The sequence below is a fragment of the Podarcis bocagei genome, assembly GCF_964188305.1.
Source record: "Podarcis bocagei genome assembly, chromosome: 2".
Taxonomy (NCBI): Eukaryota; Metazoa; Chordata; class Lepidosauria; order Squamata; family Lacertidae; genus Podarcis; species Podarcis bocagei.
In genome coordinates, this window is record NC_138126.1 from 106,666,788 (window position 1) to 106,682,976 (window position 16,189).

At 45.6% G+C, this 16,189-nt stretch overlaps 1 long non-coding RNA gene across 1 annotated transcript in view; it reads left to right on the forward strand.

Annotated features, from left to right (window-relative positions):
- The first annotated feature begins 6,774 nt into the window (after positions 1 to 6,774).
- The window catches only part of LOC308579895, a 106,695-nt gene continuing 97,280 nt past the window's right edge, over positions 6,775 to 16,189 (forward strand). Inside the window, exon 1 of the long non-coding RNA XR_014004608.1 lies at positions 6,775 to 7,532. This is a non-coding gene — a long non-coding RNA (uncharacterized lncRNA). The remainder of the gene's footprint in view (positions 7,533 to 16,189) is intronic.

Below are 16,189 nucleotides of genomic sequence, written 5' to 3' on the forward strand. Positions count from 1 at the left end.
GGCGTCAGCAACCCACACTACGCCCCACTAAAAGCGAACCATTTAGGCTCACAGGTGCCCAAGGTAATTGAAGTACCCATTAGTTCTCTCTCTTCTTTATGGTCAAGCTGTTTTCTCCCTCAGGCAGGGAAAGCACCCAGAAAAGAAAGTAAGGACACCTCTGTCAGGTCCGTCTTTAGCAGATGCGGTGCCGGGGTGCAAATATCTGCCCAGCGCCCCCAAATTACCACAGATAGTGTTGGGGCGGCTGTAGCTGCGCACTGAGAGCCACCCGGGGGCGCAACTCTCCCTCATGCCGCTGCGGGAGAGCGATCCCTGCAGAGGCTTGGGAGTGAAGTTGTGCCCCTCCCAAGCCTCCGCGGGAGGAGAGCGCAGCTTCCCTCCCAATCATCATCATCATCATTTATTAGTTATACCCCGCCCATCTGGCTGGGTCTCCCCAGCCGCCCTAGGCGGCTTCCAACAAAGTATTAACAGTGGTCTGTTAAACATTAAAAGCTTGCCTAAACAGGGCTGCCTTCAGATGTCTTCTAAAAGTCTGGTAGTTGTTGTTCTCTTTGACATCTGGTGGGAGGGCGTTCCACAGGGCAGGTGCCACTACTGAGAAGGCCCTCTGCCTGGTTCCCTGTAACTTGGCTTTTCGCAGTGAGGGAACCGCCAGAAGGCCCTCGACGCTGGACCTCAGTGTCCGGAAAGAATGATGGGGGTGGAGACACTCCTTCAGGTATACTGGACAAAGGCCGTTTAGGGCTTTAAAGGTCAACACCAGCGCTTTGAATTGTGCTCAGAAACGTACTGGGAGCCAATGTAGATCTTTCAAGACTGGTGTTTTGTGGTCTCTGCAACCTCGCAGAGGCTTGGGAGTGAAGTTGCATCCCTCCCAAGCCTCCGTGGCAAAGCCGCGCAGCTCCCCCACTTGCTGGGGTGCCCCTGAGAAGCCGGTGCCCTGGCGCAACACATCACTAAGCCCTATGGGAAAGACGGCTCTGACCTCTGTATCCCACTATGCAAGATGCTGACAGTTATAGGTACCCTTGGCTTGTTGACCAGTGATGTGATCACATCCTTCCCTTTTGCTATAAGTCAGGTGTGAGGAAGTTTTTGGCTCCACAGGCCAGGGACTGATGGGAGTTTGAGTCCAACAATGAATGAAGGGCATCACATTAGCTGTTCCTGCTCTATGACTCTAATGGTGTCGTTGGCATTGAGCACTATGCGAATGGAACAGCTCTGATGAAAACTAGGATGTGTGTGTTAACTATACAGAGTAATGAATTCTTTCAACCCAGTGACATGTTGTCTGAAGAGAGAGAATCATTGTTCTTGTTCTTGTTATATAAACATAACAACCTGTCCATTCCAGCAGAGATGTGATTGTCAGACTGGGAGGCCTCAGGTTCGAATCCTCACTTACCTGTGAAGCTCATTAAGTGAGCTTGATTCTGCTACTACTTTGCAGGGTTGTTGTGAAGAGAAAACGGGAGCAGCATGTATGCTGTCCTGAACTCCTTGGAGGATGGGTGGGGTACTGGGAAGGGGAGGTAGCTCAGTCATAGAGCACATGTTTCTCATGCAAAAGGTCACAGGTTCAAACCCTGACGTCTCCAGGTAGGGCTGGGGGAAAAGGCCAGTCTAAAAGGCCAGTCTAAAACTGTGGAGTGCTGCTTCTGGCCAATGCGGACAGAACTTAGCTAAAATGGACCACTGGTCTGGAATAAGGCAGTTTCCTATGTTCCTATACCCATAACAAAGAAATTAATAAATGGGTGCTGATACAGTTACATGCACATCAGATTTGTTTCAGTTGGAGGTGCGAATTAACTGGCTATATCAGAGGTGGAGAACCTGTTTCTCATTAGATGTTGCTGGACTGCAGATCCCATGATCCCTCACCATTGGCCATGTTGGCAGGAGCAGATGGGATTCGGAGTCAAACAACAGCCAGAGGGTCACAGGTTCCTCACCACTGGGTCAAGCCAAAAGTTTCCAATTTTGAGGAGCGATTTGAAGGAAGTGTTCTGTGAAGGAGTTCAAGGCAGATGGAGAAGCATGGGAAGAAGAAGGAGCTATGCTGATGAGAGAGAGCAGGTTGGGAAAGCGAAGTTCACAATACGGTTATCATGAGAAATAAGGGGAGGGAATATGGGGCAAGGTCATGCCACAGAAAGCTTCACAGGTGAGGGCAAGGGCTTTGTGCTGGATGGAAAGTCAGGATCTGATGCCACATGTTCTGGAAACAGCTTTTGCACCGGTGGTTTGGACAGAGACGAAAGGTCTGGTTGAGAAGAGACTGCCAGAAGGAAAGTTGGAAGAGCCAAAGGCAGCCAGGAGCTGACCAAAGCAAGCTTTACAAAACCCGAGAGGTTGTTGTTTTTTGCAGTGTTGTATAGGGAGAAGCTATATCTGTGGGGATTTGAATTGTGCACTAAACATTGTGTCTGTTGTGCCATTTCCAGAGAGCTGGATGCTTTCAATATATACAGAGAGCTGAAAAAGGCTTTCAGAAGTTTGTTTATACACCACACAGACACACACACACACACACACACACACACACACACAGAGAGAGAGAGAGAGAGAGAGAGAGAGAGAGAGAGAGAGAGAGTGCCTTGCGTGACTACAGCTTTGGCTGGAAACATAAAGTCATTGTTTTAAAGTGATAGTCTCCTCCCTTTCTCCAACCTCCTTGTAAGAGGACAGCATTCCTCCTTCACATTCCTTAACCACTGCTGAGATGGGGAGGGAAAGCTGTGGAGGGAGCGAAAGAGAAGGCTGGAGGAAGCAAATGTTTTAATTACTAAAATGGGCTGGAAAGGAGCGAAGGCACCCACTGAAAAAGCAAGATAAAGGATGTACGGAACAGGTAAATTAAGCATGATTGCCAAGAAAAGAAAAAAGAAAAAAGCAAGCCTGCAGGCTGAATAATATGTCAACCAGATGTTGCTAAGATACAAAGAATTAGTGGCGTTTTCCCCACAGGCCCACATGAGCAATTCAAAGCATCCTTTATTCTATTTAACCTGGAGGTCTCCTGGGGGGGAGTGGGGAATGAGAGCCTTGTGTAGTGCCCATCCTGTGTGAGCCACAGGTAATAGTAGGTCTCAAGAGAGCAGTAAGGTAAAGGTAAAGGGGCCCCTGACGATTAGGTCCAGTCGTGACCGACTCTGGGGTTGCATGCTCATCTCGCTTCCGGGTCATGTGGCCAGCATGGCTAAGCCGCTTCTGGTGAACCAGAGCAGCACACGGAAACGCCGTTTACCTTCCCGCTGGGGCAGTACCTATTTATCTACTTGCACTTTGACTTGCTTTTGAACTGCTAGGTTGGCAGGAGCAGGGACTGAGCAACGGGAGCTCACCCCATTGCGGGGATTCGAACCGCCGACCTTCTGATCAGCAAGTCCTAGGCTCTGTGGTTTAACCCACAGCGCCACCTGCGTCCCTCAAGAGAGCAGTAGAAAGATGCTTTTGACAGATTGGCTGATAAGCAGGCAGAGGCCTCTACCAGCAGAGGATTGTGGGCTTGCAAAGAAAACTAGCGATTTACCAAGCAGATCATTTTGTGCTAAAAAACACCAGGGCATAAGGTACCGAAGGGCATTGTGCCAGAACTAGCAGAATTCTCACTCACTTTCATCCTGGTCCGTAACACGTTTTATTGGACGCATAGAACATACTTCCAAGTAAGGTGCTTTGGGATCGGAGTCCTAAACACTGCAGGTGAAGACCTTTCTGTAGCTGCCAGGGATAAGGAGCCTATGGCCCTCCAGGCTGCAGCTCCCATCAGCCCTGACCATTGGGCATGCTGGCTGGAGCTGATTGGGAGTCCAACAATATCTTGAGGGCCACAGGTTTCCCAACCCTGCCTTAGGCAGTGGGAAGTAGACATTGAGATAGTGATCATTCAGCTTTTAAAAGTTGTGTGCGGTTTGGATTTCTGCCAAATCTGCCATGCTTTGGGCGGTGGGGACAACCAGGCACATGCTCACTTCGGAGACTGCAGAGGCTGTTATTACAGTGCAGAATGCAAATCAATTGGTCAGGGAAAGAAAGATGCTCACAGGAAGTGTTTCAAAAGATGGAGGGACTCTGGTCCACTGCTGATGGGTATTCCAGGTGGGGTTAGGCGAGTATGGGTATCTGGGAACTGTTTGAACCCTAGCATTGCAATGGGCAGCCCAAACCTGTTCTTTCTTTGTGACAAATCACCCAGCTCTTTCTGCCTGCCGCTGCTGGGTTCAAGAACTTGGAGCCTAGCAAGTAAGCTGGACCCATTTCCCCCCTTTTGATCCCTCATCTCTGAAAACTATGCCATGGATGTGTGTTTTGTCTGCAGCCATCGCAGCCATTCTTTCCCTAGTTTCTGAATTCATCCAACAACCAATCATGTGTGCATAGCCGGCCTTTAAGCTCACTAAGGACTACAGACTTTCCTGGAGCGGTTTTGTATCCATTTGCTGTTTACAGTAAGATATGGGGTGGGGGAGAGATCTGGTTCCATTTTCGTCTTGGAAGTGTATTTGAGAAGTCTGGAAACGATTTAAATGCTTAGCAGGTGAGTGACAGGAACTCTCATCTAAGCATTACCTAACACCTTGCAGGAGCACTATAAATATCAAATTATCAGCTGTCACCTCTCTAGCTGATGCCATTATTTCTCCCTGCTAACTGGTCACTGCAGAGGTTTCTTGCCTTATTGGTAAAGGTAAAGGTACCCCTGCCCGTACGGGCCAGACGTGACCGACTCTAGGGTTGTGCACTCATCTCACTCAAGAGGCCGGGAGCCGGCGCCGTCCGAAGACACTTCCGGGTCACGTAGCCAGTGTGACGAAGCTGCACTGGTGAGCCAGCACCCGTGCCGCACACGGAAACGCCGTTTACTTTCCCGCTTTAAAGCGGTACCTATTTATATACTTGCACTTAGGGGTGCTTTCGAACTGCTAGGTTGGGAGGAGCTGGGACCGAATGACAGGAGCTCACCCCGCCGCGGGGATTCGAACCGCTGACCTTACGATCAGCCAGTCCTAGGCACTGAGGTTTTACCCACAGCGCCACCCGCGTCCCCCCGCCTTATTGGTAGTGTGTGTTTTAAATAGCTGCTCCTATCTACAGTGCTGCTTGCTGCCACATTTTTTGAAGCTAAACCATTTTTGGTGTAAAACATGGGTAGGCAAACTAAGGCCCGGGTGCCGGATCTGGCCCAATCGCCTTCTAAATCTTGCACACGGACTTTCCAGGAATCAGCGTGTTTTTACATGAGTAGAATGTGCCCTTTTATTTAAAATGCATCTCTGGGTTATTTGTAGGGCATAGGAATTTGTTCATCCCCCCCCCCCCCAATATAGTCTGGCCCCCCACAAGGTCTGAGGGACAGTGGACCGGACCCCTGCTGAAAAAGTTTGCTAACCCTGAGTGTAAAATGACCCCCCCCCCAAAAAAGGCTGCAGAGTGCCTAGTTGGAAACTGTATGGATGGGAGGAAATTTGGGGGAAAGCTTTTTGTCCCCCCCCTCCAAGAAAACTCAGAGAGATGCTAGTGTTTTGCTCATTCTTTAATTGTAAGAGTTTGAAGATAATAGCATCTATCCCTTTATTTCTCTGTCAGAACATGAATGGGGGGGGCGATTCTTAAATATAATGGTCAAGAATTTAAAATAAGAGAGAGGCTAAAATATTTTTGTTTATTTTTGTTTATTATTTTATCTTATCTCCAAAACCCTGCCCTTTAACGTGAAATTATTCAGGGTGGATCACAGCAGACAGCACCACACAAAACCAATCATTTTTTTAAAAAGAAAAAAAGTATCTGAGGATCGCCTTAAAGTTCTATTCAATCAATCCATTGGACCTAAGTTAGTCATGTCCATTAACTTCAATAGGTTTACTGTGAACACAGAAAACATTGAATAAAACAGAATCTGTAATTCAACATATTTACTTAATGTACTTTTTTTTTAAAAAAAAGGCAGTTTCTAACTTTTACAAATAAATGAAGTACTAGCCTTTTGTACAATTTTAGATTCGTGTAGTCCCCAAAAGTTTAAAGAAATTCATCCGATTCCTATTATAGGAATAAGACCAACAGGAAATGGGACCAGCAGTCCCCGCTCTAAATGACTTTGCTGTGCCCCGCACATGAATGGGGTACAAAAACGGCGCTAGTACTGTTGCGTCAAGGAAATAGCGTGACGTCAGAATTGCGGTAGCTTTTTTCTCGTGTGTCCGGGTGCATATCTAAGCTTTGGTGCATGAAAACGCTTAGCCGCACAGCCCAGGTGCATGCTTACTCACAAGTAAGCCCCGTTGTGGTTATGAGAATTTATTATTGCATCTATCTATCTATCTATCTATCTATCTATCTATCTATCTATCTATCTATCTATCTATCATCTATCTATCTATCATCTATCTATCTATCTATCTATCTATCTATCTATCTATCTATCTATCTATCTATCTATATCTATCTATCTATCATCTATCTATCTATCTATCTATCTATCTATCTATCTATCTATCATCTATCTATCTATCTATCTATCTATCTATCTATCTATCTATCTATCTATCTATCTATCTATCTATCTATCACGTTTAAATAACGAAGTATATAAACATTAACTGGAATGTGGCGAGAAAGGGAGGGACGGAGGGAGAGGAAAAACTACGACTCCCGTGATGCTCTCTGCCTCGGCTTGCCGCAGTCGAGCGAGCCTGCGGCTGCGGAGTATATAAAAGCAGGCATGGCTCGAGCCCGGGCAGTGGGAGGGAGGTGGGCAGGGCGCGCGTTCGCCTGGTGCGCGGCGAGAGTTCGTCTCCTCCGGAGCTGCTGCTTGGGCGGCGCTCGGCCGCCGGGGTCCGGCAGGAGGGGCTTGGCGGTTGGTGGAGGGGACCTCTCGGCGTCTCCTCGATGCGAGCCGAGCCGCTTCAGGATCCCGAGAGCGGGCTGCTTCTTCCAGCCTCTTTCTCTCCCGGGTGCGTGGATGCGCCGGGAGCTGCTCTCGCTCTTTTGGGGCTGGCCCGGAGAGAGACAGAGAGCGCGCGCCTCGCCGGGCACAAATCGCGGGGGATCGTGCGCATTTCTCGGCTGGCTCCTGCAGGTCGGCAGAACCCCTAAACCCCGAGTGTCTGCCAAGGATGGGATGCGGGTTATTATGGCCCCCACGACCTGGACGCATCTTCCCCGTTGGACAAGGAAGGACCTCGCTGCGTTGGATTTATGCCTCTGGGATGTTCAAGCATCGCCCTTCCGGGTAGAGGGCATCTGCTGGAGAGGAGGGAAGATGCTGGCAAGAACACCTGGGAGAACCTGGCCCCTTGGTCTCCCTCGGGCCTGGATTATTGTGGTACCTCTGCCTCGCAACGATGGTTTTTGCGCACCCCGGTTGGGCTTGGACACCTTTGCCTGACGCAAAATCCGATGCGTTTTGGAGCTGATCTGCTTGGTGCCCTCTCCGTCCCCGCCTTCATATTTGGAATATAATTCTTGCTGCGCTTTTCGCGGCAGCCCCTCTCCACATGGGGGATGCTCTCCAGGTAAGTTTCCTGTTTGCCGTCGATTGCTTTGGATTCTCTGGGAAGCGGTGGCGTGAGGATGAGGGGCAGCTGGTGCTCTTCGTCTTGGCATCTCGGCTCCAACGTGGATGGTGGAGCGCTTTCTGTTATTATTGGTTTTTCAACAGTTCTGCCAGTGATTGTTTTACATGCACCACCAATGTGTATGGATGTACGTGATGCTCTTAAGGAGACATCGCCAAACTGGGAATAATAAGCGGGCGAATCCCCAGCACTGTGATGAGGGTGAGCGTTAAAATCATTCCCCTTTCTCTCCCTATCGCGTTCCAGGAAGTTTCGCTTTATTATCGCTTTGCATTCAGGGCCCGTTACTTGAAGGCTTGTATTAGCGAGGGAACAGTGCCTACCCACCGCAGGGAAGCTCCAGGCAGCCCGCAATCTGGTGAGATGGAGCCGCGAATGAATACAGACGAGCCTTGTGCGCGCTGACTGGTGCAATTCTGGGGTGTTTTGTTTGGGGGTGTCGAGAAAAAGCGGCGAGGCGATCGAGTCATGTAGGAAATGGCATCTGGGGAGAGGAAGTGCATTATGTGCCCGGCGGTGGGTGTGAGGATGAAACGCACCTGTCCTTTGGGGAAAGTCCTGTGCAATGTGTATGGCTTATCCGTGCACGTAATTCAAAAGTGTTCATCTTTTTTGGGGGAGGGAGAACCTTGCATAATATTTCCTTCTTCCCTTCTTCCTTGTTTTTCAAAAATAAGATCTAATAAAAAGCATGCATGTACTGGAGTTGTTGGAACGGTCATGTCCTGTTATGCAGGCGAGCGAGCCCAGTGGCTTGATCACAAAGCCTTGCAGTTCTTCCATAGATGCACACATGCAATGTTTTGTCTGCTTGTTCCCCCAACACAAATTTTGGTTGTGCCTCCTTTTCCAACATGGGTTGTTGTTTTTTCAGTCTCCTGTGCCTCCTTATTTTGTCCCTGGGGGCACAGGTGATGTTAAATTTGCTCTGTAACTTAATACTGAGTCCTTCATCTGTGTAAATGGGCTCTAATGGTTTGCTTTAGGCTGCTCTCTTCTATATAATCAGCCTTTGTTTTCATTAGGGTAGCCAATATGCTCTTTGTTTTTCTTCCTTCCTGGGTGCCTCTCTGATTTCGGGAGTTTCTTCCCACTAGGACATATTTCATGCACCCTCTAGCCAGGGTGTGCAAAGCTAGAATTCCCTCCTCAGCCTTCCTCTATGTTTCAGTGACTCACCTGCCCAAGAGGCAGAGGCAGTTTATCTTGTTCCCTGACAGCACTACTAGCTCCATGGTGAGGTTTGCCGACCCCTACGCTTGTACTGGGATGCTACACACTGCCTCACCACCGCAGCCTTTTTATAGAGCTCTTGTGGGAACTGGTGCAATCTTGTCGCCCATGAATCTTATTTATGGCAAGAATGCCTAAACCACATTTCTTAGCTTGACAAGGATCTTGGATTGAATGTCTCTTTTGCACTGCTTCCCTTCCTTTCACCATCACTTGTGCCTGTTCTTGCTTCTGGGAGCACATTAGCGAAACCTGATTTGAATGATCTTATAGGAGCCATTTGCTCCCAAGGCAGCTCCAAATGTCCGTTAGATATGCATAAACATGTTTTAGTCTCTTGCAGTGGTGTGAATGCATTTCCGTCCTCTCAGATTTTTTTACATTTGTCGTCTCCCAAGACAGAGCATTTATGTTTTCAGTGGTGGTGGAGAAGTCAGTAGAGCTGACTGGCAGGAAGGTCATAGGAGGTTAGATAAAAGGAAGAACATCCAAATCATTCAAGGTAGATAGATTAGTGCATGGTTTACTTTGTATGGCAGACAGCTCATCCAACTCTCAAAGCTCACATGTCTGAGATTTCAGCCTCTGCAGGAATGCACTCATTTGGGAAGTGTGTAGACCACCTTGAAGGAAAGGTGGTGTAGAAATGTAGTAAAAAATAAAAGGGTCTGTGTTGTCATTGTAATCTTCTAGACAATTCCAGCATGATAGTATCCTTTCCATCACTGTACTAATTTTTTGGGGGACTGGAACATCACTTCTTGTATTTCAACTGCAACCTTATATTGAAAATGAATGAGGCTCATGTTTCCACACAAGTACTTGAGCAGTGGAAATCAACGTTAAGGAAACTGTAGAATCTTCTCTGTGTGTTTCATCAGGAGGGAGGTGAAACTTCTGGCAGAGCGATGATGGTCTTTGCCTTGGTATGGGGATTTGGGCAAGCTAACATCTTTTTTTTTTAAGGGATCCAGTGGTGACACTGGAACTTGCACATTGTTGCAGTTTGTGTGATGTGACCATTAGCTTGCTGTGTTAAATACAACAACAAAATTCTATGTTTGAGCAGAAGCATACAGAAGCACAATGTCTAACTCTGAATATACATTCATTCATCTGCATATTCTAATAAATATGCATTCATTCAGATGTATATTGCAGTAAAGGTTTATCATCCATACATGGTTCTGTAGCAGCAATATCACACACACACACACACACACACACACACACACACGTTTATAGATGCAATCTTTCTCATGGGAATTCGAGTGGTGCTATCAGTTTTATTTCCTTCTTGTCTGTGAATTCCATTCATTCTGACATTGTAGAAGCCTTTCTGCATGTGTGTGCATGCTCATAACCTCACGTCAACTCTTGGTAAAATATATTATCTCCTTTCTTATTTTGCTTCTGTAAATAAAGGCTACACCCCTCTGGTCCTGTGTTGGACAATTACAAAGGGATTGGGGCAAATCTTTTTCTAAAACAGCTAGCATAAAGTATGTTCTGGAAATGACGCATGAGATAACTCTGCAATAAGCAAGAAGCGAATCTTCTGGACTTTAGCCTGGGTGCTGTGTTTAATCTCTCCCCTTTTCAAATGGGTGTATCATACAAACTATGGTGTTATGCTTTAGCAACCATCACTTGGGTTCAGCAACATTTCTGGACAGTAATGTCTTGCTATCCCACCAGCCTGGGGTAGTTTTAAGAAAGGTAATCAACAGCCCTGTAAGCACTTGGGAGAATATACCCCAAAGCAGTGCTGTTTTTCTAGAAAAAAGAGGTGCTGGCACTCACAATGAACACCTTCCTTGTTCTCTTATAAGGGCAATGACTCCCACCTGAGAGGTGCTGGAACTGAGTTCAGGTGAGTTCCGGCTGAAAAAAAGCCCTGCGCCCCCAAATGAATATTCAGGTAACTTGAGAAAATAAAGAAAGCCAAAAAACCAAACAATTCCCAAAACACTTTCTCTCCATTTATTTTTGTTGCTATTGCTCATTTTCTTCCCTAATGTAGCCCTCATAATGCAAGCTTTATTCTAGTTCCATTCATCTCCTCGCCACCCCAATTCAGCCTACAAATGTGTGTGACTAGAAGGACACCCTTCCATAACTGCAATATGCAGTGCTGTTGGTCATAGAATCGTAGGGTTGGTAAGGAATGTTGGAAATGTAAAGAAAAGGGAGGGAATTTTTATCACATGTGGTGGAAGTGCAGTAAGGTAAAAGCTTACTGGGACAGTGGTACCTCGGGTTACAGACGCTTCAGGTTACAGACTCCGCTAACTCAGAAATAGTACCTCAGGTTAAGAACTTTGCTTCAGGATGAGAACAGAAATTGTGCTCTGGCGGCGTGGCGGCAGCAGGAGGCCCCATAAGCTAAAGTGGTGCTTCAGGTTAAGAACGGACCTCCGAAATGAATTAAGTACCGTATTTTTCGCTCTATAAGATGTGCTTAACTCGAGGTACCACTGTAATGCGTTAAAGATAATATACAAAAGTACATTTGTTAAAAAACCAGAAGCATTTTTATTGGGGATAATAGGTGAGGAAATCCTGAAGAAAGACCAAAGGCTGTTCAGGTATGCAACAACGGCAGCAAGGACTTTATTAGCTCAAAAATGGAAGAAACAGGCGTTCCCAGCGATTCAAGAATGGCAAATGAAGATGATTGAATATGCAGAGTTGGCAAAGTTGACCGGGAAAATCTGAAACCAGCGGGTTCAAACATTCCAAAAAGACTGGAGTAAATTTATATGACATTTGAAGGATAATTGTAAACGTTCAACAACATTAGCAGGGCTGACTTAAGAAACTTGTAATGTTGAGGTTATGTACTTTTTGACATATTTATTTAAAATTTGTTAATTCAGATGGATATAATGTAAACAGGAAAAAATAGAAATACTGTGAAATAGAAATAATTTAGGTAACCATGAGGTGGGAGGGAGGGAAGTCGATAGCTCTTTTGAGCAAATAACAAGGCAAAAAAAAAATAAAAGTACTGTAATAATAGATAATGTAAAATTCAATAAATATAATTGGGGGGGGAATAGAACTGTAGAGTTGGAAGGGACCACGGGGTCCATCACCCCTGCAATGCAGGAATCTTTTTGCCTAGTTGGAGGCATTGAACCCACAACCCTGAGATTAAGAGAATCATGCTCTACCAATTGAGCTATCCCAGAAGAAGAAGAGGAGTTTGGATTTGATATCCCGCTTTATCACCACCCTAAGGAGTCTCAAAGCGGCTAACATTCTCCTTTCCCTTCCTCCCCCACAACAAACACTCTGTGAGGTGAGTGGGGCTGAGAGACTTCAGAGAGGTGTGACTGGCCCAAGGTCACCCAGCAGCTGCATGTGGAGGAGCGGGGACGAGAACCCGGTTCACCAGATTAAGAGTCTACCGCTCTTAACCACTACACCACACTGACTCAGAAGAAGAGGGATTAATGTCCTTAACTCATGTCATGTGCACAAAGCCTCTGTCCGTTTGGGACAAGACCTGACTAACATTCTACGCTCTTCTCGAGCCAGAAATGGCTGTTCCAGAGCCTTGCCCTAACCTGCTTCTTAAAATATATCCCCTTAGCAATATTTGCAGAAATGGAAATGAGCAATTTTGGCATTTGGTTAAGTATATGTCATGCAAATTGCACATAAAGCTGCAAATGGTTCATTAGCATTTCATAGATCTGTTTGGGGTTTGCTTACATAGATTTGAAAACCAAACAGATGTTGACATTGTCATGGGAAAGTTTTTCTTAACTCTGTTTAGGAAAAAATGTTATGGGTGAAGCAGCTGAAGAGATAGAAAGTAAGCAAAGCAATGTTTGTTAAGCAAACTTTCATACAAAGAGGAAGCTTCTGAGTTATGTGGTGCTTTTAATCGCAAAACTATCAGATATCCTTGGTTGATTTTAGGTGCCTCTTTGATGCACAACGCAATGTTACATAGTAAAATCCTTGGTCCTTGTTTCCTGTTGTGAAGAAATTGACATTTTAATGTGTCCAATTGTGTTGAGTTAAAGGAAATACAGAAAAGCTTTTTGGAGGATCTTGTTTTTATCTGTGAAAGTTTTGGGTCTTTGGAGCTACTGTTTCCTATACAAAACACTGTTTCCTATACAAAAGGCACTTTTGATAATCACATTCACACAACAAAACAGAGCTGTGTCCGGATTGTGGGAAAGCTGCAAATGTTCTCTAGATAGGAAGCTAGACCTATCTAAAACTTGTTCTACAATACAGGCATTCTAGAGTGTTGCCTCTTCATCCATGGGCACCTGGAAGAAATCTGTGCAGAGGGATTCCTAACAGTTTAAGTGACAAACTGCAGTACAAGGAGAAATGTTAGACCTGCAGTGTGAATTATATAGATAAACGAAGTCAAGGAGCACTGCCATGTATAGCTGTTCAGTAGAGTTGTGGAAAAATGGACAATCCTTTTCCCAAATGTCCTTTTCCCAATTTGCCTTTTAAGATTCTAGAACAGGGATGATCAAAGTTGTGCAATTTTATTTTATTTTACTAGATCAGTGAGATTCATAAGCCAGGTTTTTGTCTGAATTTAAGGATCCAGAGCCCAGGGATTTGCTCTGAGCACTAGAACTTAATTTGAACTCACTGGCCTTCCTCACAAAATTTTGTTGCTGTCATTGATAAACAAGTAATAATAATAATAATAATAATAAATAATCATTTATTATTTATACCCCACCCATTTGGCTGGGTTTCCCCAGCCACTCTGGGCGGCTTCCAATAAAAGATTAAAAATACATTAAACGTAAGACATTAAGTGGGAGCCAGACCCTTGCCCATCTTCTTCAGATCATCCAGAGACCTTCTGCCCATCCAATCTAGAACATCACTGCTGTTCTTGACTTTTATCCATAATGCTGCTTGGGGGCTTCATGAGGAATTGGCTTCTGGTTCCATATGTCTGGGATGGGGAACCTGTGGCCATCCAGATCTTGCTGGACTACAGATCCCAGCATCCTTTGTCATGGGTTTCCCATGCTGCACACCTGTAGTGCATTGGTTAGGCTGGTGCTGTCATTGCCACTATCTGTCACAGGCACATGATGTTGGAGTGAAGCATTTTAGCCAAGCAGTGCTGAAAACAAATGCTGTGTTTTGAACAACTTCCACAACTTGCCCCTGCTGATTCTTGCTCCTTTCTCTTTCTTTTAAACCCTGTTTGCACTATACATTTAAAGCAGTATCGTACTTTGGGGTCCCCCCCCAATAATCCTGTGGACTGTTGTTTGTTAAGGATGCTGAGAGTTGCTTGGAGACCCCCATTCCCCTCACAGAGCTACAATACCAGAGTGGTTTAATAGTCAACTCCTCTCCCAGGGAACTGTGGAAATTGTAGCTCTGTGAGCGCAAGAGGGCTCTTCTTGTTAGCATCTAGAGGTCATCCTTGGTCTAGAGTAGACCAACCTAGCCAGGTGCCTTAGAAAGTACCTCCCTGGCCTGGCTGTGGGTTGGAAAGAAGGCAGTTGATTGGCAGGGGAAGTCACTTTCTGGCAGGTTCCAGGCCTAATACAGATGGATGCCAACATCATCTCCTTTTCTGTATGTCTCTTGTAAAGACATGAACACCTTTGCAAGGGTGTGAAGACATCTCCTTCCCATCAGTGCCCCCTGGTGTGTACAGAAGCAGAAAGCAGGCTGATGTGAACAGCTGGGGAGGAAGAGAGATGAAATTCAGGTGGGGGAAACAACTTCACTATGCTGTGATGCGAACACACCCTTTTCTCCTGCCGTAAAAGGTGCTTGCTGTGGATTGCGACCTGTATTCCATACTGCCTCCCTGGTGCTCTGGCCATAATATCGTACTGGTAATCCCACACAGGGGATGAGAAGGGGAAAATGAGTCCCTGACTTTGAGTTTGTGCGTCGCTGCCAGTTTGCTCCATTCTCCAAATCCACTCCTCAATCACGTAAATTAATTAATTTTAGCATAAGACATTAGATATTTGGGGAGTTGCTTGTACTGGATTTTACTCATAGAAGACCCATTGACATTAATGTGAATCATTAACATTAAAACTTAGTTGAATGCCACCCATTATATCCCCCCCCCTTTTAGAAACAGCCAAAGGGGGGGCGGGAGGCTTATGCGCTTTGTGTGTGGTCTAACTTTTAGAAAAGAAATGAAACTTTCAGAATAATTTGGTGAGAGTTTCATCCATGCATGGAAGCAGGTTCCCCATGCAGGTTTATTGTGATCTACCTTTGGACCTTGCTTGAATTGTCTGGATGCTGCTGCTTCTGCCTCTGGGGTTGTAGGATTCTTAGCAGCTTTTAGCCAAAGCATCAATTGACTAAAATCAGATGACTGCTGTAATTCAATTTGTAAGTTACCGTAATAAAGTCATGGATCCAAGGGGTGGGGGTGGGGGTGAACGGGACAAATTGTATAACATAGTAAGAGGAATGGGCAACTAGAGCAAGTGGAGAAACTGACAATCACAGCACACTGGTTCTGTTCCAGTATCCAGCTGTCAGATTCCAAGGCAATGCATAGTTTGTTCACAGTAATTCCTCCATCACTGAATGTGTTCTGACAATAGACAGAATTAGCTGGAATACAGACTGTTTTTTCCCCTTTTCCCCAGCTGTGGCAGCTGGTATATTTTGTACCACAATAAAGGTTTTATCATCCAGCTTTGGCAATCTCTCTTAGACCTGAACTTCATATTCCATTGCAATGTTTTCACTGCGCTTTCAGATGTACACGTAGAAGCTTTAAACATTAAGCATTCAATATGTTTCTTTAGAAAAGCATAGCTATCCTTGTTTGGTTTCTTTCTCAAGTCTGGGACAAGCAAAGGCACCTTTTAATTGTGAAGGAACAGTGGTGTTCATGGGAAGCGTTCACAATAACCCTCTTTCTCATTCTTGCTTGACTTAAATCTGGTATGAGAATTTGTACCTACATCTCCATGGTCCAAGTTGGACGCTTTGTTCATTGCACTACACCAGTTATTACATTACTAATATATATATATTTATTTATTGCATTTATTATGCCTGCTTTTTTCAAGCTGCTCCATGGGGTATTCATGATTCTTTTTTCCAAGTAGCCTTTGAGATAAACATTGAATCTGTAACCTATCTTAGAGTCACCCTGGTTGAGTGGAGATTTCAACCTGTTTGTTCCTAGCCCAAGGATAGGGAATCTGCAACCCTCCAGATGTGGGCTGCAATATCCATCATCCCTGATCTGTGGCCATGCTGGCTGAATCTGATGGGAGTTGGACTCCAACAACATCTGGAGGGGAACCCCCCACTCTAGTCCCTGCATTACACTATCCCTAAATATACACTCATCTTTCTGGCAGGTT